The sequence below is a fragment of the Kogia breviceps genome, chromosome 2 (genome assembly GCF_026419965.1).
Source record: "Kogia breviceps isolate mKogBre1 chromosome 2, mKogBre1 haplotype 1, whole genome shotgun sequence".
In the NCBI taxonomy this organism is placed as follows: domain Eukaryota; kingdom Metazoa; phylum Chordata; class Mammalia; order Artiodactyla; family Physeteridae; genus Kogia; species Kogia breviceps.
In genome coordinates, this window is record NC_081311.1 from 33,456,691 (window position 1) to 33,481,064 (window position 24,374).

The 24,374-nt window shown below is 43.2% G+C and overlaps 1 protein-coding gene across 3 annotated transcripts in view; it reads right to left on the bottom strand.

Moving 5' to 3' along the window:
- PLCE1 (phospholipase C epsilon 1) overlaps positions 1-21,359 on the bottom strand; it is a 328,855-nt gene extending 307,496 nt beyond the window's left edge. For 2 of the 3 annotated variants that reach the window (XM_059054408.2, XM_059054405.2), the window contains exon 1: positions 21,179-21,352. The gene's annotated coding sequence lies outside the window, so the exon portion shown is untranslated. Of the gene's footprint in view, positions 1-21,178 lie in introns of all 3 variants that reach the window. The other variant, XM_067024972.1, reaches the window with a different exon arrangement.
- Between the last annotated feature and the right edge of the window lie 3,015 nt (positions 21,360-24,374).

The window sequence follows — 24,374 nt, forward strand, 5'->3', positions numbered from 1 at the left end:
TTTCACCTGACTTTCTGTGTCTTGCTCACCACTCCCGAGAACCCCTACCTTCCTATCTGCAGAGCCACATTCTATTCAGGAAGTTTTTCTGAACAGTGACTACAAGCCTCACTCTCAAACTGTTGCTGCACCAACCATCCAGAACCATCCATTCTGTAGACAACCTTAACTGACCTTGTTCCCGACTGGGGTGGTGGTAGGTATCCGGGACAGGCACCAGAGCCTCATTTTCTTTATTATTTCCCTCAGCTATGTACTACATGCATCACTACTAGTCACCTAAACATTCCTTTCAGGAACTTCTCCAAATGAATCCCATCTCTGAAAGGATCTTTCCGGAAAAACATTCTACCCTCTCAATTGCTGCAGGGTGTGTGTATGTATATATATATATATATATATATATATATATATATATATATATATATATATATATCCTTAAGAAAACATAACTACTTTACTTGGGTTACCTCACCACCCTTATGCCACATCAAGACCTGAGATCTTCCACACAAGGCACCAATTTGAGTGCCTTGTGTATAATCTTATTCAGTCTTCACAGCAACTGCAGTGAGGTATATGCTACAACCACAATTTCCAGTTTAGAGAAAAGAAAACTGAAGTTTAGAGAGATTAAGCAACTTGCCCAGAGTTATTCAGTTAGTCACTGGTGAAGTATTCAAATCCACGCAGCTACTTCCCCATAGCAAGCTTTTTCTGCCCTGGCGAGTATCTGAAACCAGTAATTCTCACATTTTCATCGGCATCAGAATCACACAGGGGACTTGGTAAAAACACGCTTGCTTGGGTGCTGGTCAAGAGATTCTGGTTCAGGAAGGAGGGGGACATCTGCATTTTAACAGGCACTCCCCCGGAACCAAGTGATTCTGGCACCAGCTGTCTTCAGACTACACTGAGAGATATGGTTTTAAACACTAGGAGAATAAACCCATCAGGGGAGAGGCTTTTGGAAAATGGCATTTGTTTTCTCATTACCCATGATCCATGAGGGCTTTTAAAAAAAATTTTTTTAACTAAAAAAATTTATTTAAAAAGTTTTATTTTGTATTAGAGTATACTTGATTTACAATGTTGTAAATGCTGTACAGGTGTACAGCAAAGTGTACAGCAATGTTGTATAGGTGAACAACAAAGTGAATCAGTTATACATATACATATATCTATTCTTTTTCAGATTCTTTTCCCATATAGGTTACTACAGAATATTGAGTAGAGTTCCTTGTGCTACACAGTAGGTCCTTGTTGATTATCTATTTTATATACAGCAGTGTGTATATTTTAATCCCAAACTCCTAATTTATCCCTCCCCCCAACCTTTCCCCTTTGGTAACCATAAATTTGTTTTCTATGTCTGTGAGTCCATCAGGGCTTTTTAAAAAGTGGCAGGAGTTATTGTTGAATAGGTACAGACTGTCAGCTTGGGATGATGAAACAGTTCTGGAGACGGATGATAGTAATAGTGGCAACTACAACGTGGATATATTTAATGCCACTGAACTGCACACTTAAAAATGGTTAAAACGGCAAATCTCATGTTATATTTTACCACAATTTAAAAAATGGCAGGATGCCCAACTCTCAGCTGTCTTGTAGAAGGTGTCTCTGACACCCTTCCCTTCTGATGTGGAAAGAGGTGACGTTTACTCCTGAGGGATGGATCCCTTGGGAAAGGGACAACTGAGAGTAAAAGGTGGAGAAGGTTGAACCTCGGGTGGCCCCTCTCCAGCTTCGGGCTGGCTGTGACACTCAAAGACTGGCAGACAGTTCCCAGCACTCCTAAGCACACCTCATCCCCTGCCCACCCGCAGTCTGTCCCTGGACAGAGTAAAGAGGGAAGAGAGGAGCTCAAGGGACGTTGGGGAAAAAGCCTGCTTCAGGGCTCCAGGCCCAGCTCCACCCTGGGACCCTCAGCATGTCACCGCACCTCCCTCGGGCGTCACCTGGCCCGTTCCTTCTCACCTTTCAGATTTCAGCTCAGATGTCATTTCCTCAGAAAGGCTTTGCCTGCCCTAAGGCAGACCCTCTCCTCTCCCACTCATCACTTTCTGTAATACTACCCTGCCTGATTGTCTTCTGAGTGTTTACCATCACTGGAAATTCTATTTACTACTTATTTGTACACTGGTTACTTGTTGGCATTGCCTGATTAGAACCAGAACTTCCTGACAGCTGGGAATGTGCTGCTTTTGTTCACTGCCATAGTCTCTTGCTGGAGATATAATAGGAACTCAGTGAATATTTGTAGAATAAATAGATGAATCAGGCTTATTTGTTTCACTGTGTATAATCTGTTCCTTCTACCTCCCAAGGTGATTTGTAGGAAAGGCCAAATGAGATCAGGTGTGCCAAGGTGCTTTAGAAGGAAAGACTCCACACAAGGTGGGGTTATCATGCATTGGGGTAGGAGGGAAGGCAGCTCATGAAGCCCTGAGCATCTCAAGGGGTCTCCTCCACGACCCTGCACAGTAGGTGCCCCCCCCCTCTTCTCCACTCCTCCTAGACAGAGACTTGTCTGGAATCTAAACATGATGATGCTCCACCCTGCACACCATCCAAACACAATGCAACCCAATTATTTATGACAAGGCTAGGCCTCTCAGTGAGTTTTCTCACTAGAGGGGCTCAAATAACAAGATACTACTTAGGAAGGCAGAGATCTGCCAGGAGGGCAAACCTAGAAGAAGAACCACAAAGATGCTCCCTGACCTACGTCAGTGGGGTTCAACAAGCCTGAACTGAGTGTCCAGCATATTCCAGATCCTGAGAGGTAACAGAGACTATCACAGTGGAATGGGGGACACAGATACTGAATTGAAAACTCAAAGTCAATGAGGCGAATCTGGCATGGGGGTAGTCAGGGAAGGCTTTGGAGAGTGACTGACACCTAAACTGAATTTAAAGGACAGAGGAAAGAGGGATGGGGAAGAGCAGGCAGCCCAAGGTGAGGCACAGAATGGAGAGACCGTGTGCTGTGTTTAGGGAGCTCCAAGTAGTAAATGCATTGGGAGTTTATTGCTGGAGTGTCTGGTGTGCCAGGGGACAAGTGGGGGCAAAGGGGCTGCGAGATGTATCTGGAAAGGTGGGTGGCAGCCACTCTCCCACAGGCAGCAGATCAAAGCTGTTTCAGACACATGCCCTTGGAGGCCTTGTAGAGATGAGCCTGCTCATTGGTCCAGTAGCCCAGAGGGCCGGTCTGGCTTGACTGGGAGTAGCAAAAGGCTAAACGCAAAAAATCAACCAGACTTCGATGTACTGCAAGCAGGGAGGGCTTGAGTTGGGAGGGGCTAGGCTTGGAGAACTGGAGAGAGATTCCGAGTTAAATTTTTTCCCAGCCAGACTTGTCGCACGTGCTGGAGGACTTAGGCTGCCTATGTCGTTGATTCAGGGTTGCCTGCGGAGCCCTGCTCTCGGCTGTCTCACCCAGGGACGGTGCAGCTTCCTAACAGCCTGGCAGAGCTTCACAGCTGCTGTCAGGGCTAAACAGAGGGAAGAGGGGAAAGAATAACCAGTGTGACTCCCTGCATTTGATTCGAGCTAAAGTGGAATCTCCTCTGAGTCCTAAGTAAAGGCAGCAGAAAGGAAGAGAAGAAAAATTAGGGCCTGGTATTTTGCATAAAATGCATATGGCCCAAATTTGCTCACGAGAAGTGATATGATTCGGAGAGAGCATCAAAGACAGGAAAACCAGAGAGAGAAGGGATGGGTGGGAGAGAGAGAGAGAGAGAATGGCTGTGTTGTGATAAAGCAGGTACAGGAAAGTGTTCCCCCTTCCTTTCCTTTCCCAGTGACCCTTACACTCAAGAAATCTCATGCATTCAAGAAAAAAGGGAAAAATGTACCAGTGTCTCACTGGGGGATATATTTTCAGGGGCTCCCAGAATTTAAAACTTTGTATATTCATTTTGATGATATTTGTAAAAAGAAAAATGTTCTCAAACCCAATCCAACCCTCCCCAAATCAATCACTCCAACTTTGGCTTGGACCTGGGGATAGAGATGAAAGTCCCCATCTCATTACCATACACACCTTTTCCCTTTCTCCGCACTACTTCCAGCTCCTCCAGCTTAAGGCAGAGAGGATCCTGGCAAGGTTGAACACAGCAAGTGGCTGAGCCTCAAACAGAAATTCCCTGCCATAAGGTCAACAGCATATTAGTAGTTGATCCCTTGGGGGATGGTGGGACTGGAGCACCAAGGGGCAAAAGACTACGCCTCAATCATCCATCCGTGTTTCTATCCTACAAAACCCAGACAAAGAGCTCAGCCTCTCTACTTCTGCATCCCCACAACGAAATAAGGTCTCCTTCCTCTAAGTCACCACAGCATGTGGCAACTTTAAGAAGCAGCATTTTGTGCCTGTCCTCTTCCTTACATGCTTCTCCTTGCCCCTGATAGCCTGCCAACTCCTGGCTTACTATTGCCAGTGTATCCCAGTTTCTGCTGGGCAGTCTCCTACACATTGCAAGCAGTAAATATCTGTAGAATGGACAGATGCAAAAGTTGGAAACAAGATACAGTGCCCACTAGAGAATGGACTTGAGGACACCGGGAGAGTGGAATGGACATACACACACTACCAAACGTAAAACCAATAGCTAGTGGGAAGCAGCTGCATAGCACAGGGGGGAGACGCAAGAGGGAAGAGATATGGGGATATACGTATATGTATAGCTGATTCACTTTGTTATAAAGCAGAAACTAACACACCATTGTAAAGCAATTATACTCCAATAAAGATGTTAAAAAAAAGATATAGTGCATCAATAAGGGAATGATTAAATAAAACATAGCACATTCATACCCAGGAAAACAGAGTTTTTTTTGTTTTTACGACTTAGATACATTTACCTAGAAAGAGTTCCAGAGTATATTGTTTCATTTTTTTAAGATAAAAAGAAATTGAAGAACCAAACACGTTAGGAGATCACTTACATAATACAAAACAAAACCACACACACAAAAACAAAAGTATATATTTATGTGTATGTGTGTGTACAACTGTATAAATGCATAGAGAAACATTTGTAAGAGCACCTGTCCAACTAGGAAAGGTGATTACTTCTGAAAAAGAAAAAGGAGAACTGGAGAGGACTTATGGGGGCTTTTACTTTATCGGGAGTGTTTACATTCTTTACAACCAAGAATGTATTCACATATTGTATAATTAAAAATAAATCAAAAATATAATTTTTTGTTTTTTGTGGTTTTTTTAAATATAATTTTTTGAAAGTCTTAAATTATTATATGAGATTTTTCATCCTGTGAAAGTTTGTTTTAATGCATTAAAGAGCCTGTGGAAGGCAGTAGAACTAGTTCCCACTTGGGCAAGGGATTGTTTATCTTGCTTATCTCTAGTTAGAGCCAACAATGCTAATGAATCTGAACAGCACTGGCCACTCCTTGGCCATCCCATCCCCTCCCACTCATGGCTTCAACTATCACCTCTATGTGGATGACTCCCAAATGCCTCTTTCCAGAGACAGCCACTCCCACGAGCTACAGTCCTGACTTTCCAACTTCCTGTTGGATATAGCCAACACCCCACGTACAAAACCAGACTCCTGTCCTCCCTTCTCTCCCTAATTCAATTCTTCTGCCTACCTTCTTCCATCCTCTTAACTGGCACCTCCTTCTTCCCAGGAACTCAGAAAGGAAACTTCCCAGTTATCACTAGTCCTCTTTAATCCACACACCCACCTAGTTATCTGTCCTATTCTGGTGATTTTTCTAAAAACTTTTTCCCAGCTGTTAGCCACTGACACCACCCCAGGTCAGATTCTTTCCATCCATCACCTGGACTAGTGGAATCGCCTTCTAAATGGTCTCATTTTAAATTGGGAGACTGGGACTGATATATACATACTACTATATGTAAAATAGATAACTAATAAGGACCTACTGTACAGCACAGGGAACTCTACTCAATATTCTGTAATGACCTATATGGGAGATGAATCTAAAAAAAGTGGATATATGTATATGCATAACTGATTCACTTTACTGGACACCTGAAACTAATACAACATTGTAAATCAACTATAATAAAAATTTATAAATAAATAAATAAATGGTCTCCTTGCCCCTGACTGACTGCTTTGATACTTCTGCTAGACGCCCAACTTCCCACTTGGTGAAGGCCCAACATTCCAGCCTGTTGAGGTCATTTTGAGCTTCCATTCCATCACCCTATTGTATTAGCTATTTTCCCAACTTTGAGTCATCTGCAAATTTGGGAAATAAGGCTTTCTGCCTTCATCCAAGTATCTGACAAAAATGTTAAACTGGGCTGAACCAAAGAAGCCTCCGGACTATAGATCTCTTTCCCAGGGAACCCAGAGCTTATCACTGGAGGAAAGAAAGTAACTTCAAAAAAAATTAGCGTCAGACACTTTTCATATACCATCTCATTTATACCTTAAAATAATTCTGGGTAGCAAGTACTGTTATCTTAATTTAGAGGTATAAAACTGAAGTTGAGAATCATTAGGTAACTTGTTAAAAGCCTACAGCTGTTAAGTGGTAGAGTTTTGATTTGTACCACAAGTTTGTGTTGGTTCCACAACTCATGGTTTTTCTACCACACAGTTGGAACTTTTCATGAATCTCCTTGCCTTCTAATAGATAGAGCACACGCTTCTTAATCTGCATCGAGGGACTTTCACATTCTAGCTTCAAACCTACCTTTGTAACAGTAAAGACTATACCTACCATTTGTCAAACACAGTAATGTTTTACATGCTTTATTTCATTTATAAATATGTGTCAATCTGTGTCAAACCTATGAGGTAGGTACCATAATTATGTCCATTTTACAGATTCAGAAGCTGATGCACAGATTAAAAATAGCTTAATCTGTAAATTAAAAATTAACTCAAAATAAAAATTTAAAAAATAGCTTCATTAAGTTTACCCAGATAGTAAACAGCAAAGCTGGATTTCAAACTGGGGTCTGCCTGACTAGAGAGATACTTAGGAGGTAGAATGGACAGGAAGTTCAATTCATACAGTCAATGAACATGTATTTATGGAGCACTTTCATCACAGGCTCAATACTGTGCTGAGGCTGGAGATCACAGAAATGAACTAAGCCCCTGGCTTCATGGAGTGTATAGTTTATTGGGAAAGACAGACACAGAAATAGAAGGTAGCAGAGTGAGGCAAATACTGGGAGGAGGAAGCTCAGGAGGGGTAGTGTCAGAGGGCTGAGGTTTCCTGGCTTGGTAAGTGAGTCTACAAAGGTTCTATTCACTGTGATGCGGAACACGGGAGAGACAGGTTTGGGAAAAGATTGAGTTTAATTTGAGACATGAGTTTTGAGGAGATGTCTCACAGGCAGCTGGATGTGCAGGTCTGGAGCTCAGGAGTGAGGCATGGACCATGGAAAGATCTGGAATCATTGATGAAACAACTCATGGAGATGGATTTACTCTAAGGATCCACAATATGTACCTGGGGCGAACAAGGAAAAAGAAGACCTCAAAGGAGATGCTGCTCACCTGGTCGACTAATGCACTCCCATGAACAGCATCCTGAGGATGGCTTCTCTTCTTCCCAAGCAGAACAACTTTCCATCCTTTCCATCCAGCCACACCCAGCTTCCTCCAAGCCCTCGCTCTGCTCCAGAAAACTCCAGCCCAGAGCTCCCTCTCCTAGACCCAAGCCATTTAACAGCTGGCCAGGGACTCAACCATTTCTTGGTAAGGATATTGAAAGTTTCAGGTATTTGTGCCCTGTCTCCCTGACTGGACTGAAAGATCTTTGATGGCAAATCCTGGGTATAACATTAGGAATGCAGTCAACATCCTCTTTACAGAACCAACCAATAGTACTCAGTTTCAAAAAGTGTAATGAAGCAATAGCAAAGCATTTATGTGGACTAGTTACTTCAGATGAACCTAAATGCCTTCCTCAATACAACAGCAAGCACATCCTGGGCACTCTCCCAAGCTTCCCCCTGAGCCTCCGCACTGAACAGAGCTGGTCAAGGTGAGCATTCCCTGCCTCTCCTTGTGCTTTCTAATCTATTCCTATTCCCAAGAGCCCTTGCTTCCAGAATTCTTCAAGTTGATAAGAAATTTCTTCAGGACAGAAGAAACGAGGATGAAAATGTTTTACTTCAGAAAACACCAACTAGCAGCAATAAAGCCTCTCTCCCATGAGTCAAGTCACAGAGTTTTAACCAAGATCCTTTAACAAAATATTGTCTAATTTTACAATTTATAAATGATTCCTCATTTGTGATGTTTTATACTATCCTTCTATAAATAAGCAAATGTCTGAAATACTGAGAAAGGGAGACGGTAACATCTTGTTTCACAAATTACAGAGATTGTCAGATTCTCACTTGCATCATCACCTGGCTCAGGTAAGCTCAGGTGGGCAGTAGCCATGGGGATCTTGCTCGCCAGTGTCCTCCATCAGCCGGCATAGTGCCTGACTCATGGGAGTGACTCAGAAGGACTGCTGAATGTATGAATGTTGAATGGATGAGACAGTAAAATTGGGAAAAAACAAAATTGTAAAAAAAACAAGGAGACAGGGAATGAGGGGCAACATGGAAGTAGCAAGAGTACAAAGAAAGCTGAGGTAAAGAAGCAACCAGCCACCTCCTTACATCTTAGGCTCAGATTCTCTGCAACTTCTCCACAAAGACACCCACACAGTAGCTAAATCTTTGGGTAAGTTTCTCAGTCCTACAGCTGTCAAATGCACACTTACACTACTGGCCATTTAATATTTTTAAGTTTTGTAACTGCTTTCTCTCTTCCTTTCTATATGCCTTAGGAACACTTTTTTTTTTTTTTTTTTAACCTTTCACCTAAACTAAGACTTGACATTGAATTTGACTCCTACTAGACTCTAAGCTTGTCTTTCAGGTTTGCTGCTTTGCTACTTGACATCCCGTATCAGTCCAGAAAAGGAGACAAAGGTCCACATTCAGTGTCTGGAATTGTAAGGAATAGTGCCTAACCCTCTAACGGTAGCTCCAATTCTGCCTATCTTATGAGGATTGCAAAGAAACAAGAGTGTCCCAGTTAATAATTACATACATACATACATACATACATAAATAAAGGCACTACATTTTCACTTCACAGGAAGAGCCCCAAGTAACCAATCTACCCTTACTCTCTCTCCTCTCCCCTCTGCACTTCGTCTCCCTTACTCTCTCCACTCTACCTTCTGCACTTTGCCTCCCTTACTCTACTCCCCAGGAACAGTATCTCCAGCTCCTCACCACATCTGAAGCTGCCCCTGTCACTCTCAGGAAAGCACAGGCGGTCTCCAGGAATTCAATCTATGCACACTGAGGAGCAGCAAGCTAATTTTAATATCAGTTTTTAATGACCATGGCCAAAATGAAGTCAACTTAAAAAAAAAACCAACGAAGTAAAATTTAAATGGATTCTAGATTGATCTCTACCTTATAGACAGAATTCATTAACACAATGATAATAAACTGCCACAGCAAGATTGGAAACATGGTTTAATGATGGGAAACTTGTTAACGTGATATAATAAACCAGTAGGTCAAATGTGAAAAAAGGCACACAATCATCTCAAAGATTATCTTTTTGACTTTTGATAAATTCAACTCCCTTTCATTAAAAACAAACAAACAAACAAAAACTATGAATATAAAACTTCTTCCGCAAAGTGATTTAAACAATTTTAAACCAAAAACCAACATCAAACTTACAAGTGAATATGAAAAGCATTTCCATTAAAATCAGGAATAAAATTGAAAGGTCTATTATCCTCCTTCTTAGTTATCAATGTTCAAATTTCTGGTTTAAAAGAGAAATAATCATTATTTGCAGACAATACAATTCTCTACCTAGAGAGCTCAGGAGAATCAGCTAAAAAATTAAGTTGATTAAATAAAAACCTAAAACATATTAAAAAAATAAGAAATATATGATTTACATGAAGACTACTACAAAACTTCACTAAGAGATATAAAAACATTTGAGTAAATTAATAAACATACCAGTATGGAAAGACTAACTACAGTAAACATATTAATTTTTCCTAAATTAATATATATTAATATAATTATATATAATGTATATATTATATATAATAATATATAATAAATCTATATTATTATATATAATATATTATAGTATATAATAAATATATATATTTATTATAATCCCAATCAGGATATCAATAGATGTTTGAGATTTTGACAGTGTTTCAAAATTCAACTTATAAGAATAAGCAAGGAAAAATAAGGAAAAATTTAATAATTATAATGAGAGAGCTTGCTCTGTGTGATATTAATATATGTTATAAGGCTAAAATAACTAAAACTGTGTGGTATTCATTCAAGAATTTGCAAATAGATATCTTAGGCCTAATATTGACTTTAGAATATACAAAATCAGATTAGGAATTGTCTAGGATTATCCAATAAGTATATTACTTAAGGAAATTATATAAGGAATATAAATATATACATGAGGAAATAAATACATTTTGAAGGAAAATTAAGTATTTAGAAAACAGATTAGGTCTTCAACTCATAATATGTACAAAAAAAAACTAATTTCAAATGAAAAGTTGATTGTAACTAAAGCCTAAAAAGCTAAAAAACACAGTTAATCACAGAAAGTAGATAAAGAATACAAATTTAAAAGCTGTGGAAGTAATCACCAGGGAGGACATAGACCTATCTGGCCATGTGGAAATTAAAATTTTCTGTACATTAAGGAACATGATAAACATTTCAAAATTATGATATTTCATTAATATTTATATAGAGTATCCCATAGTAGGATAAACGTAATTCACCTGATTATGATTAACAAAGTTAGGTGAAAAGTTATAAAATGTGAAAGCATGATCTCAATTTGGGAAAAAACAAACAGAAGAAAAAAAACTAGAAAGTCATGAACCAAATATTGGACTTCTTTATTGTGCCTTTCTCTATTTCCCAAATCATCCAAAATTAACTTGTATTATTTTATAATCAGGAAAAAATGCTAGTTGAGAAAAACAGCATCAAATGACAATGATATGTTATAGTCATAATTCATTAAGAAGTCTCAAATTTTAAAAAAAGACAAATGGACAAAGAAAGTTATTAAATCATTAACCAAGAGAGAGCACACTGATGAGATATCAATGTTTTACTGTTTCCAGTAATCAAAGAAATGCACATTCAAACTATGAAGTACCAAGTCTGGTATCTCTTATTGACATACCACTGGAAAGACTACTCTAGCACATCATTAGTTGAAGTGCAAATTGTTGCAACCTTTTTGGAGAGCATTTTGACAGTACATATTTCAAGCCTTTAAAAAAGTTCTTCACTTTGACCTAGTAATTTCAGTTCTAGGACTCTGTGCTAAAGAAGAAATTACAGATCTAGGCAATGGAGAGTTACTTAAGTAGAAAAAATTGGGGATCAACAACTAAACACCCAATAAGAGGGGAATGGGTAAGCCCCTCCACAGGACCACATGACAGAATGAGACCCAAACACTGAAATCAAGGTTTGGAAACCTGTAGTGGAGTGGGAACATCTTAATGATGGAATGTTAGGCAAAGAATGCAGGATTGAAAATTGTGTATTATGTATCTATACTATGGTCTTAATTTTGTTTGAAACAAACAAACCTCCTAGTTCTGCTGCTCCCCAGCCAGGTGGCTTTGGTCAAATCTTTGAGTCCCTGAGAAGACCAATTTCTTCAACTCTAAAAGTGAGAGGGGAGGACTTCCCTGGAGGTCCAGTGGTTAAGACTCCGCGCTTCCCAACCTAAGTGTCCATCGACAGATGAATGGATAAAGAAGATGTGGCACATATATACAATGGAATTATTACTCAGCCATAAAAAGAAATGAAACTGAGTTATTTGCAGTGAGGTGGATGGACCTAGAGTCTGTCATACGGAGTGAAGTAAGTCAGAAAGAGAAAAACAAATACCGTATGCTAACACATGTATATGGAATCTAAAAACCAAACAAACAAAATGGTCATGAAGAACCTCGGGGCAGGACAGGAATAAAGACATAGACGTAGAGAATGGACTTGAGGACGTGGGGAGGGGGAGGGGTAAGTTGGGACGAAGTGAGAGAGTGGCATGGACTTATATACACTACCAAGTGCAAAGTGGATAGCTAGTGGGAAGCAGACGCATAGCACAGGGAGATCAGCTAGGTCCTTTGTGACCACCTAGAGGGGTGGGATAGGGAGGTAGGGGGGGCGCAAGAGGGAGGAGATATGGGGATATATGTATATGTACAGCTGATTCACTTTGTTATAAAGCAGAAACTAACACACCATTGTAAAGCAATTATACTCCAATAAAGATGTTAAAAAAGGACTGTGCGCTTCCACTGCAGGGGGCATGGGTTTGATCCCTGCTCAGAGAACTAAGATCTCACATGCCGCAGGGTGTGGCCAAAAAAAAAAAAGAAAACAAAAAGAACCAAGTAAAAGTGAGAGCGGAACATTTGGATCCCTCAATTTTCACTGTTGCATGACACAGCATGTAATATAAAAGTAATAAATCATAAACAGATGCATAACGTCTGCATTAATAATTAAAAGATAGAATTTTAGTTGTTAAAATTGTTTTGAATTAAAAATTATTTTTAATTAACTTTTTATTGAAGTATAGTTGATTTACAATGTTGTGTTAGTTTCAGATGTACATTGCAGTTGATTCAATAGTTATAGATTATACACCATACAAAGTTATTGTAAAATACTGACCATATTCCCTGTGCTGTACATTACATCCCTGTGACTTATTTATCTTGTAACTGATAGTTTGTACCTCTTAATCCCCTTCACCTATTTCGCTCCAACCCCTACCCCTCTCCCGTGTGGTAGCCACTAGTTTGTTCTCTGTATCTGTGAGTCTGTTTCTGTTTTGTTATATTTATTCATCTGTTTTTAGATTTCAGATATAAGTGAAAACATACAGTATTTGCCTAAAAATTCTTTACTTTTAAACTAATAACTTAAACAAGTGACATATTTTAGACCTTACTGCTTAGATAGTGATAATTCATTAGAAATAGGCTGCATGGCTAGAAATAAGCATGCTCTCTGATCCTCTGTAACTAATTTGATATGGGCTTGCCCGCCTGAGTCAGGAACACACTTCACCTGTTGTCAGCCATCCCATGACTTGGCACTGGTGAGGCCCTCAGTCAGCAAAGGGTAGTTAGTCAAAATCCTAGATCTGAGAGATGCCCCAGAAGAATCTGCAAGGCTGTCTGACTGCTGTTGCACTGAGAGCGCAGGAATCACTTTTTGGAGTTCTTTTTACAAATTTTTGTAGTTTCTGCACATAGCTCAAGAAGTTCTTGCCATCCTCTCAGATTCAAATAATATTTGAGCATATTTCTTTCACAACTGCCTGGAGCTTTACCAATCCCTCCCACTGTGAATTTTAGGACCCTGCTGGAGGCAGGATGAAAGAACAACCAGGCTGAGTTAGGGACTAATTAGCCTGCTGAGCAGCAGAGAAGTGAATCTGAGTTTGCTCAGACCACAGCAGTTACCAAAACTGCAGACTGAATGAGGCTCAAGCTCTACCCTGTCATCCAAATTCATTCTGCCTTTGGGGGGGGAAAGGAATATAATTTCATGCCAAAAGCATTTAACTTCTGTGAATTTTATCCACCTCCCTGAGATTGACAAACCAGACTATTAGAGAGTGCTTCAGTTCCTCCAGGCAAACAGATAACAGGTGAAAATACGTTCATCAATAAAATCTGAGTTCGTGTTGTTAATAATAACAAATGAATTGAAACTTTCTTTAGAAATGACAGTAACTTGAACTAACTCCAGTGATATACAAATTAAACTGTGTTATATGATATTTTAATCCCAGATGTGTCTAGTATGTACTTGGTCACATGTGTTTTTCCCAATGATTTTTTTTCCATTCTCTGGATTTTCCATAGTCAGTGATATTATATAGTTTAAACCTAAAATAAAGTCATCAAAACAGAGTCTTTCCTTGCTTCTGCCTCTTTCCTAATTCTGAATATAACAGCATTACTGTTTAATTATTAAAATGTAGCTGTTCCTACAAAGCAATAAAATTCATAAATGCTAACCGCATTTTGTTATAGCTCTGAACTTGTGTGCATGTGTAATCAACTCTTCTGAAGGAGACGTCCCAGTATTTTTATAAATGGAGCACACTTCACTGGGCCCACCACACAGCAGGTCACTCAACGGAGCCAGCAGCAGTGCCATCACTATGTAGATAATGGCACTGGCCAGCACTGCTTGACCAATAACCCAGTCAAGCACAGCCACCCTGTTTATGTTTATTTTGTTTTGGTTTCTTAAGCCTTAAGGGTAGAGGGGAAAGGATGCAAGATTATTAAGTCTGCCTTATAGACTCAATGTCGTGGAGAAGAAGCAGGGAGGAGACTGGGGTTCCACTCTGCCCCTCTCGTCCCAGGCCCCACAGGTGGTGGGCAGGGGAGGAAAGAACAAATATCCTGCAGCTCCTGAGAGCAGAGGGGACCCTCTTCCTGGCAGAGGCAGAGAGACATCAGAGACCTCAGGGAGGTGCGGCTGTGCACCCATGGGAAGCAGCCTTGTGTCACTGCACCTGAAGTCACCTGTGGTCAGGGACAATGGACATTTCAGTGGCAACCAGGCAGAGAGAGGAGTAATGCAGTAAGATCCCCAGCTGCACCGGGGGAGAGCACCGCGGGAGAGCAGAACCCCGTGAAGAGATGACACTAGATTCTCCTTCCACCATTCCATTGGGAGCCAGGATTTGTTGAATCCTAATTGTATATCAGGCGCTGTTCTAAGCCCTTTACACGAACGTTCTCATTTATTAGGTGCTACTATTACCCCTCCCATTTAGTGAATGAGGACCCATTTAGTTTAGGCCTCAGCAGGACAAGTATTTTGCACAAGGTCACACAGATTGCATATAAATAGTGGAGCCAGGTAAACAAATCTAAGCAACCAGGCTCCAGATCCCCAACTTGTAAAAGGCAATTAGAGAAAATACAGCGAGTTCTATTTCCTGCACATCCAAGTCTTTGGGTGAAAGGTCATATATAGTGTGCCTTAACTTGGGGTTTAGGTTTCCTCAAACTTCTCTGTCTCTCTAGCAACAGAAGTGCCCTTTCATGCCAAAACTAAGGCAGGACCTCACTGTATAAATAAAAAGAGTAAGAGTGGGCTGCTCATCAGAAGCGGGTTGAAGGGCTGAGATCTTCATCTGCCTGCATCTCCCTCACCTGACAGAGGCCCCGACACCCCGGAGCACATCTGGAAAATCAGTATCACTCTGAATTATGAGCTTGAGAGACAAAAGAAGCACAGCTAGAAAGCCAACAACAGCCAGTTAAACCAAAGGAAAAGGAAGAAATAAACACTAGCCACCCTCCAGCAGTCACTGAGGTACCTCACCATCCGGGCCCTGACACTAATCATCTCAAGTTTGAGCATTTGAAGGGCCAGAAGGAGGTGGAATTCAGGGCTGGAGCAGAGAGTCAGGAATGAGGCAAATCCAATAAACAGGCAGAGGTGGGAAGCGGAGCCAACAGGGCGCCGGGGCCAGCGGTCTGTGGTGAGTGAGCAGGGCTGCTGTAGGCACAGAGGTGGGAACCCAAGAGGGAGGCCAGCACAGGAACGGCTCCCAGAACCAGCGTCCTCCAGCTTCAAGCTGTCCACACATATTATATGAGATAGAAATGGCAAAAGCTTACCAAGTACTTTGATACTCATGTTTCTTTTTTCTTTTTCTTTTTTTTTTTTTTTTGGTGTGTGGGGACTACATCACCCTCCTTCTTGCCGATTCAAAAACTGCTTTTTCCTTCTTTACAGTAACATACCACTCAGTGGCTGGTACTGTCAGCCTTAGCAGACAGAAATGCCTGCTTTGGGGAGTCGTGTGGGTAACAATTAAGAGTCCCAGACTATGTGGATTCACATCCCAGCTCTACCACATACTAGCTGAGTAACCTTGGGCAAGTTACCTAACTTCTCAGTGCCTGAGTTTCATCTTCTGTGATATGCAGATAATAAAAGTAAGAGGGTTGTTGTGAGGATGACAGGTTAATACACACAAAGTAGTTAGAACTGTACCTAGCAAAGTTCAAACTAAATGCTAGCTATTACTGTTCTCTTATTTTGACAGCTTTCATTTCCGTCCTGACCACTTTGTTTTCTCTTCCACACTCAATAGTTCCCTGTTGCTGCTGTGACAAATTGCCACAAATGTAGTGGCTTAAACAATACAAATTTGTTATCTTACAGTTCTGGAGGCCAGAAGTCTAAAATGGGTTGGCAGGGCTGACTTCCTTCTGGAGGCTCTAGGGAAGAACCCGTTCTCTTGCCTTTTCCAGCTCCTAGAGGCAGCCTGCATTCCTTGGCTCCTGACCCCTTCCTTATATTACCCCTTCCTCCTGCTGGGGACTCTGATCCTCTTGTCTCCCTCTTATAAGGACCCCCTTGATTACACTGAGCCCACCCAGGTAATCCAGGATAACCCCTCATCTCAAAATCTTCCATTTAATCACATCTGTAAAGTTCCTTTTGTTATGTTAAGTAACATATTTACAGGTTCCAGGGATCAAGACTTAGACAACTTTGGGGGACCACTGGCATTATTCAACCTACCACACGTCTTTCCAAAGCCTAAAGTTGCATACTGGCAAGACTTAGGTAGGTCCAGAGGGAAAAGACAATATTAGTAGCTAACTTTTTGAGCACTGACTATGTGCCTGGTACCATGCAAAGTGCTTTAGGTGCGTTATCTTACTTGGGTCTCTGAGCAACCCCATAAAATTACTATCTTACAGAAAGGTTAACTTCTTGTCTAAGGTTGTACAGCTAGTAGATGGCAAAGCTTATGTAAAACTAGGTAAATTTGATTCTAGAGCCCTTGTACTTGACCAAGAGTGCCTTGTCCCTACACCTTAAGCTATTATAACTGGAGTCACCATGACCACTAGGGGCCTTGGAGACTATGCCACGAGACGTACACATGCTCATGGGACACAGGCACACAGGGGTCCTGCAGAGTCCATGCTGTAAGGTCCACACAGATGGTGGAGCCTTCAGAACATCTTCTTACACTCAAAGAAGAAAGCCTGGGATTACTGAAGAGTTTCTTCAAATGCAGATTTGGACCAAAAAGCCAAGAAGGGACCAGTTGGAGAGAGAAAGTGAGAAGTCCATTCCTGACCCAGACCAGCCCTGCAGTTCTAATCAACCTCCCAGAAGAGAGAACCTCACAGTCTTCCCTGGAGAGACTTCCAGCTCAGAAGACCCAGATCCAGATTGATCCAGATCCTCTGAAACCCTACCAGGAAGTTTCAGAACCCCAGCTACTAAACAATTTAGCTATAGCCCTATGTGAAACTTTCTAATGAGCCAAGTTAAAGCTGTTTGGTTTCACTCAGCTGAAAAAGGGCCAGTCATTTGTTTTGGGTGATGAGCCCAGAGGTTGTTTCAGGAAAGCACAATGGTCAAGGGAATGGAGTCTGGAGCCGGCCTGCTCTGACTGAATCCTGGCCCTGGCACTTTCTTGATCTGACTTCATGCAAGTTACATGACCTTTTAGTTTCTCAGTTTTCCCATCTTCAAAAGGGGCATAGTAAGGGAGATCCATATGTCCTTATCCAAAATCGGAAGGTTTCTGGCTTTTGTAATGGTGAAACAGTACATGTGCCATATATTAAATAATGCTATAGGTGGGATCTGCAGCAAACATGTCCATTGTTTCTGAAATAAAAATATATAAATGTTCTTACCAGGTGAGAAAAATAAAGACCATAATAACCTCATGACCAAATTTTGTAGCCAAACTTATGAAAACCAGTTTTGAGAGTTGTTGTTTTTTTTGTTTGTTTGTTTGTTTTAATTTTGGAATTGCAGGTATGGGATAACAGGTCTCTGGCATTTACCGCCTAATGCTGTTGTTAGGATTAAATGAATTAACAGATGTAAAGTGCTTAGAACATTGCCTGGCACGTAGTAAGCACTATATAAGTGTTAGCAACAACAACTACTATTATTATTCTCATCTAAATACACTTGGTAGGGGACTATGAACAGTAAATTGTTAATTTATGACTAAATTTGATTTGGAAATTAGTACACTGGAGATTAATAGTCATTAATCCTTTAGAACAATATCCCAGGGCAGATTTCTGAGATGATGGAAATGTTATATATCTTCCTTGTCCAGTACGGTAGCAACTAGCAACATGTAACAATCACTTGAAATGGGACTAATTTCATTTAATTGTAATTAACTTAAATTTAAATGCAAATAGCCCTATGTGGCTTGCGGCTACCCTGCTGGATAGAGGGCCAGGTTCCAATCTGGCTCATGAAAAGCTACTTAAGCCATAACACAGATGAGTTACAGCATTAATGAAAACAAGCCTGAGTTCTATACCATGGGAGCAGAGAAGACCCCATGATGCTGAAGAGAGTTTTCTCTTCCTTTCTAGGTCCCACAGTTGGCCCATGGCAAAGTGCATCTTTGATACATTCTTCTTCTTTCTCTACTCCCCAGTTCCCCATCTCCAACTCTCCTCTTGGGGACCCCACATAATTGGGCCACATGCTTCCCTAAGCCACCCCCCCATCAATACCTCCCAGCCCTTCTACAGCAGTACCATGCTCCCCAGCCACCTGCCTTCCCTCTCCCAACGAAATTCCCACTTGCTCAATGCCAAGATCTCAACCAAGTGTCCAGAGGAAAGCAATTTGATCAAACAAACAAATTCACACTCTTAAGCAGTTACTGCTTTTTTTCACATCTTCCCTGCTACTCCTTCTGAATCCGAAGCTCTAAATTGTTGTGCTCCCCTGGACCCCTTCTCCCCGCAAGCAGAGGGAACCCAGGCAGAGAAAGTAGGAGCCCAGACTGAAGCAGTTGTTGTCCTCTACAGGCCGATTGCCAGCCAGGTGTGTAGAAGGCAGGCACTGCCAACACACATGTGCAGAGCAGCCTCACTCCTTGCAAATATCTTCTCTTGCCCAGGCAGGGCAAACATTCCCTGCTCTCTGCTTTAGAAAACAGCAAGCACAATTCTTTTCAATTTTCCTTTATTCATTTAAAAATTCGTAGGTAACAAACTGCACATCAAATGAATTGTTTAAAATACACGACAAAAGCCCAGGGAAGACTGTGATTAAGAACAGTTGCAAATAGAAAAAGAAAACCAACCACCTTCATTGGAATCTAGCTTCACCACAATGCACTGGAGCATGGAATTTTTAATGACACAGGTCAACCTTGGAGTACATCCAAGGAGCTTATGTTACTATAAGGACTGGAAGACTGTCCCTCCAGCTCTTACTTGATTCCCAGGCTTGGACCAAAGATGATTATTATGCATGGCTCCTAGGTATAAGGAAAATTTTCCCTGTGGGGCTATAAATGGAGGACAATTTGAATGGTAAACATGTTCTTCTCTGAATCCTTTTGGTTATATTATCTCCTTTTCCAAAGTAGAGATTTGTATTTAAGAAACAAAGTCGTAACACTATTTCTAGAGGGCCTTCTAGGTGCAAGCTCGGTGCCAAGAAAGCCACAGTTAATTCCTTCAGTAGGGAAAATGAAACATCTACATAAATAACTCTCAAGAAACGCTGAGAGAAGAAAGGCTAGGGAGGTATTCAACAAAATGCTGCAGGCATCAGAGCTGGAGAATGTTGACTATTTGGGGCTGGGGTATCAGGGAAGGTCTCACAGCAGCAACAAAAACTTAGTTTGAAGGATGGTTAGGATTTAGAGTAGTAAAATGGAGCAGGAAGGGCACTCAGGAAGAGCAAAGGATGTTCTAGATGACAGCATCATCAGGCATCCTTCAGAAACTATCTGCGAAGACATGGCTGCATACAGCATCCAGAGATAGTCCGCCACCCCTTCACTCCCAATTCCAACTGGGCCCTGTAAGGGCATCTACAGGGTCACCTGCATCCACCTCCCAAGACAGGCTCTCAAAAATTCTTCCTGGTGATGTGCAGCACTCTTGGCCTCAGCTGTGCCCATTCTGTGGCAGTGGCTCCACCCTATCCCTACCAGGGCTTCCTACCAGAAACACAAGGAAATTCACTAATCCTGCAGAGATCTAAATGACCTACTGGCAAATTTTGCATGATGAAACTAAAATTAAGAACCATGTAGGGGCTTCCCCGGTGGCGCAGTGGTTGAGAATCTGCCTGCTAATGCAGGGCACGTGGGTTCGAGCCCTGGTCTGGGAGGATCCCACATGCCGCGGAGCAACTAGGCCCATGAGCCACAACTACTGAGCCTGCGCGTCTGGAGCCTGTGCTCCGCAACGAGAGGCCGCGATAGTGAGAGGCCCGCGTACCGCGATGAAGACTGGCCCCCGCTTGCTACAACTAGAGAAAGCCCTCGCACAGAAACGAAGACGCAACACGGCAAAAATTAATAAACTCCTACCCCCAACATCTAAAGAAAAAAAAACAACCATGTGGAAATAAAACTTTTCCATCTATTGAGGCAGCTCCCTCTTTAAAATGAGGCTGCTAAAAATCTTTGATGGATCTTTCTTACACTGAATAACTAGTTGAGTCAGTTGAACCAAGTGTTCTCATGGCTTAAATACCAAGCAAAATGTGCGGGGGGAACCGTAAATTTACACTGTACATTTAACATTAGACACAAGGAAGACTTTTTCTTCTAGGTTATTCATTATCACAGCATTAGAGGACTTTAAGAAAAAAAGACGTAGGTATTCTTCCAGTTACCAGTGAAAGTGAGACCAGGTCCAATATTATATTTTCTAGGACTTGATGTAGCTAATCTCTTCAGGAACAATCTCTTGAGCACTTTCCGTGAAATACTGGCGGCTAGGGGGCCGCCTCAGCAAGAGCTGATACTTTTCTTCTTTGTACTGCACACACAAAATGCAGTGGAGACCCGAGGCAAACATTTGAAGGGGCTAAGGAAGCACTTACAGGGTATCCTCCAGCCCATGTGAGGGCTGGCCCGCGCCCCCTACGGAGTCGCCTACCTCAACCCTCCCCTGGGAAGGGGTGTAGGTACCTGTACTCCCGCCAGATACGCGGAGTGAGGCTGCTGCCCCCGGCCGAATCTACTGGATTCAGAGATTAAAAGCCCATCTCTCCCCTTCTCCAAGCCTGAGGAACCAAGCCACAGAAACACCTCCTCACCTTTCCTCTTCTGGCCGGTCGCGCCGGAGTCCCCAAGTGCAGCGTCCCTCTGGGAAGCGCCTGTCGCTAGCGGCGTCGGGTGTCCTCGCTACCGTGTGTCAGCGGCGGAGCGGACGACAGAAGCGCGCAGAGCCGGACAAGCGCCCGGGAGGCAGAGCCCGGGGCGCGCCGCGCGCCGCCCGCCGCCGCCGCCGCGCCCACCCGGACCCGCGTCGTTGTGTGCGCCCCCACCCGGCGCCGCTCCCTCGCTCCGCGCCCGCAGAGCTCTGCAAGCTGCCCGGACGGCGGCGCGGGCGGCAACGGAGCCCCCGCCCTGGGCTGGGCTTTCCCAGAACTCGCCCGCCCCGGGTGAGAGGCCGCGAGCGCCACCGCGGGCCGCCGGGCGGCCGGGGGCGCGGCCTAAGCCGGGCCCGCCCCCTCCCGCGGGCCGCGCGGAGAAGGCAGGCGCGAGGGGCGGGCCCGGCCGCCACCCACGCCCGGGCCGCGGACCTCGCGACCCCCGCCCGGCCCCGGCCTCGGCCTCGGCCCTGGGGGCTGCGTAGCGCCCGGGGAGCCGCAGCGGGAGCTGGCGAGAGCGCAGCGGGGTTGCCCGGCTCCGACCGGAGATGGGGAGCTCGGCCCACCTCAGGCCGCGGGAATTTCGTCTCACATTTCCCGCCAGGCACCGTCCCTGTCGACACACACGGAAACCGAGGCTCTTGGAGGTTAAATTACTTGACCAAGGTTACTCTGGTAAGGGCAGCACCAAGTCTCCAATCTGTTCGCTCATTCATCATTCAGATATTTACTGTTGAGCACCACAGTGTGAGCCGTGCAGTGCCAGGCTCAGGAGAGCCTTTGACTGCTAATAGTGACCGTCCAAATAGTGACCTCCAGGTCTGTGGACTCCAAATCTAGTGGCTTTCGCTGCTGAAGCAAACAGGAGGTGTTCAGCGCTGCCAGAAACTGCAGGCTCTGCACGGAGCCTTACCTAGCCGTCGAGGTGGGTTTTGTGCCCAACTGGCAGTCAGGAGAGCCAGGGACCTGAGGAAAATCGAATTATCATCCCCCCTCCCTTTCCCCTAAACCCTCCTCCCTCTTTACCTATTTTAATGGACTAACCTGTTGCATAGGTCTGACCCTTCCTCTTGTATTCAATCAGGACCAATTCTGGTGGCCCCTAGCCCTCCCGTCTGTCCACTCCTTGGAGCGAAGCATCCCTCACAACACAGCCGTATTATTCTGCTTCTTCTACAGCTTTAATCTGTGCAGAAACCTTCACTGGCTCCCTGCTGCCTTCCAGACTAACTCCCCACGACTGTAGGAACCCAACATGGCCTGGTTATTAGGGACCACCCAACAGGATGCTTCTCCCACTCTGAGCCTCTATCTGGACCATGACCACCACCTCCCACACCCTTTCCACCTGCTCAAGTATGACCCTTTCTTTCAGGTCACTGTTAAAAGTGACCTCCCCTCCTTTGAGCCTCCAGGCGCAGGAGGGGTTGGAGCAAGAATGCGCAGGAGGGGCACCAAAGAATTCTGCCTGTAAGAAAACTATGCCAGCCTGGTCCTTAAACTGTTTTGCTGTTTTCGCACCACTAGGATTTTCCTGAAAATCAACGTTACCTCCTTCCTTGAGAGCCGGTTTTGGAAAGCTTTCTGCAGAAGACTCTGTTCATGAAAAGCTTGAGACCTTAGCTCTAGAAGAATAGGGAGTAGTCATTTACTCTCACCCAGTGCTCGCACGGTCCTGGACAGGTGAATGGAGGAGCCAGGAAAAAGGAAGCATTACTGACACTAAACAAGGTAGGCTGTTTATTGAGTATACAGTTGCACATTATGGTCTTATAATGCATTTAATGAATTAGTAATATCAAACATCATTAGTCACCTGGAGCCCTCAGAGACTTGTTTTGTTTTTTTAATTAGGCACATAGGATGGCTTGCAAACTGGTGGATGCACAAGCAGTTAACATTGAATCCTCCAAATGAGTCACAGCACCATTAGTAACCAAGGAATGTCTAGGTCCGTTAGGCAGGAAAGTTATCTGAGTGTGATAATCAGTATCACCTATCCCTGGAATAGGGAGCCGTCCCCAATTTTTTGCAAAGAGAGCAGGTCCAGATCAATGTCCTTTGCTCGCCCCCCTCAATCCCTCTCTAAATGAGACTGGAGGGAGCCGTGTCCCTGAGGCTGCCTCACCGCATTGGAATGTCTGAGCTAACAGTGCTTCCAGAGGGTTCATTGCTCCTCTGAACAGCACTGCCCAGACTTTCTGGAGATTTTAATTCACTCCCCAACCTCGCCAACAGTTGCACACAAGGTGCCTTTTTTACACCCTGCTCTCTGTTCAGTGAAACACAGAGACCATCTCAGGGGAACAATGGCTCCATTCAAGACTTTTTCAAAAGTACAGCGTATAACCTCCACACTGTGGGTTGCGGCCAGCCATTATCTGAAAGAAGAAAGACGGTCAGATAAAGTGCTTGTGAATTGGGGGAGCACTGGACAGTTTCCATGGAAAATTCAGCTTCAATAAACTAAGCTATGCATCTTTGTATACAAGACCATTTTGCATAGTCAAAAACAACAACAAAAACAAAAGCCCCAAGAAATAATGCTGTGGAAGCTATTTAAATGTAGTGCATCTTTGTTTGAAATTTCAGAAGAAAGCACTCATCTCTTTTGAACTTGTTACATAATGATCTCCATTTGATGGAAATTGATTTAAGTTGTGAACATTGGGACTAGGGAACTTAAGTCATAAAATCATTTTAAGAAATGGAATCACATCCCTACTTTCTTCCTCTCACATCCTGTAATTTTTGTGATTGGTGGGGGGGTGTCTCTGACTTCATGGTTGTTGCTGCCAGTGGGAGGCCCCACACCCCCTACTGCACATACTGCAGAAAAAAAGATTGGCCCTTTGCCACACTCAACAAGCCAGCCATCAGTTAACCCATTTATAAACAAACCTTAAAGTTGGGAACTGAGTAGTCAGCACAGGCACCATTGACAAATTGATCAATCTTTGTTCAACAGTAGCTAATTGCTAAGCAGAGGAATTTGCCAACAGACTTCTGGGTAGCCTTGGAAGCCAAGGAAGAGCTGAAGGAACAAGGCAGCCCTGAGTTTAGGAGTTGCCATTTCCTCTCATTTGAAGTCAATGTCATAGTGTACAGGATTTACCAGCTGTCTGCACATAGGCTAGTG